The sequence below is a fragment of the Camelina sativa genome, chromosome 17 (assembly GCF_030686135.1).
Source record: "Camelina sativa cultivar CO46 ecotype springtype chromosome 17, ASM3068613v1".
NCBI classification, from domain to species: domain Eukaryota; kingdom Viridiplantae; phylum Streptophyta; class Magnoliopsida; order Brassicales; family Brassicaceae; genus Camelina; species Camelina sativa.
The window spans coordinates 25837702-25839766 of NC_141896.1; the positions used below are offsets into that span (position 1 = coordinate 25837702).

Consider the following 2065-nt stretch of genomic DNA (forward strand, 5'->3'; position numbering starts at 1 on the left):
CTTGAATGGCTGACACTTGTTCCTCCTTCTCAACCAAAGCTTCTTCTTTCAAAACCCTCTCTTCCTCTTGTTGCCTAGCCAACATCTCCTTTTTCTCAATGATTTCCTTCAATTCCCTAATCTTCTGTGCTTTGAAACGCCCAGGAAATGGTAGTGGAGGCTTGTAAGCAGGAGGAATGTACTTAGCAGGCTTGACAGCTTCGGAGTCTTCAGCTCGGTCGACCACTCGAGCATGCACTCGATCGAGTGTGTGGTCGAGCTGCTGGTCGAGTTCTCCTGCGAGCTCCTGTTGCTTTGCACAGATGTCACTTGGGGCTTCAGTAACTGATGAATTCCCCCAAACTTGGACTTCACTGTCCTCAGTGACTTCTTCCTCTTGAAGTAGGATGGCTTTGGCTGTGAACTCCCTTGGATTTTGAACAGATTGTCCAGGGAGTTGGGTGGGTTTTAGAGCTGAAGTAGATGCTATGTTGCTCTCCATGTACTTCACTCTAGAGTTAAGTCCTTCAAACTTCATGTTCAGGTCATTATACTGGGATGTAAGCCTTTGGTTTAGCTCAGCAAACTGCTTGGCTTCCTCAATCTTCCCTTGTGTTTGACCAATCAACAGCTGCTGAATCATAGCTCTAAGGTCTTGTTCTTGGCCTTGGTTAGTCTGAAACCCTGGTGGGGGACACAACTGGGGCTGGAACACCTGCTGCTGTTGTTTGGGGATATAGTTTTGGTACCCTTGAGGCTGTTGAGGCTGTTGAGGAGGGTAAACTTGATCTTGTGGATTAGCCACATTGGTGCTCCTATAAGATAGGTTGTTGTTCTTGAAACCACCTTGATTGTAGCCCTTGAATCCACCTTGGTTTTGCATATAGCAAAGCTCAGCAAACTCATTCTCCCCCTCTTGAACTGGAGCTTCTTCTTCACCAATGAAGTGAATAGATTTGGACTGGCTAAGGAGTATCTTGTCAAGTTTCTCATTGACCATCTTCAGATCCTTCTTGTACTTGTCCTCTTGATCAGTTGAGGAACTCCTTATGGTCCTATCATAATCTTCATTATAATTGCCATCTGACTGAGCAAGATTCTCTACTAACTCCCAGCCTTCATCCACATGCTTGTTGAGGAAGTTTCCATTGGAGGCTGTGTCAAGAAGCATTCTGAACTTTGGAAGCACTCCTCTATACAATGTGCTCAACAATGACTCCATACTGAAACCATGATGAGAGCATTGAGTCTGGTAGCCCTTGAATCTTTCCCAAGCTTCACAAAAGCTCTCATTGTTCCTTTGAGCAAATCTAGAGATCTCATTCCTCAGCCTTGCTGTCCTAGCATTGGAGAAGAACTTGGCCAAGAAAGCCTTCTTACATTGGTCCCAAGTAGTGATAGCACCAGTGGGCAGAGTCTTCTCCCATAAATGAGCCTTGTCCCCAAGAGAGAAAGGGAACAACCTCAGCTTGAAACCATCTTCACTTACTCCATTGATCTTAGTAAGACCACAAATTCTGTCAAACTCATCAAGATGATCAAGTGGATCCTCCATAGGCAATCCATGAAACTTATTGGCCTGAATCATTGAAATCAATCCACTCTTGATCTCAAAGTTGTTATTGGCAACTGTTGGTGGTACAATGCCAGCTCTTTGGTTGTGTGTGTTGGGTGCATCCCCAGCACCAATATGTCTTGGTCTCTGAACCTGATCCTGCTGATCCATAGCTACCGAAACCTCTTGTTGTTGCTGAACAACTCTCTTCTTCTTGGATCCCAAACCCTTGTTCAACTTGTTGATGCTGTCACTATGCCTTAGAAGATTGTCCTTTCCTTTGGACCTTGTGTGCATCAACGAATGCAAACGATTTTTCCCGAGCAAGCGACTGAGCACAGGCTCAAGTAGGAAGGTAGGGCGACTGGAAAAAGAGGCTTACAGAGATCCGGGGTCTGGCTCGATCAAGTGCTCGAGCACTACTCAGTCGAGTGGTGGTCGAGTGACTGGTCGAGTGGTACCTGAAATGGAACTTCAACCCCAAACACAAGATTCAAGTGCAGAAACTTCACAAATGTATACAAGAACTTA

The 2065-nt window shown here is 45.5% G+C and overlaps 1 non-coding gene across 1 annotated transcript; it reads left to right on the forward strand.

Annotated features, from left to right (window-relative positions):
• Positions 1 to 1205: 1205 nt before the first annotated feature.
• LOC147924327 (small nucleolar RNA R71) lies at positions 1206 to 1312 on the forward strand. Its single transcript, XR_015587854.1, has one exon. It is a non-coding gene; the product is annotated as a small nucleolar RNA R71 (small nucleolar RNA).
• Positions 1313 to 2065: the final 753 nt, after the last annotated feature.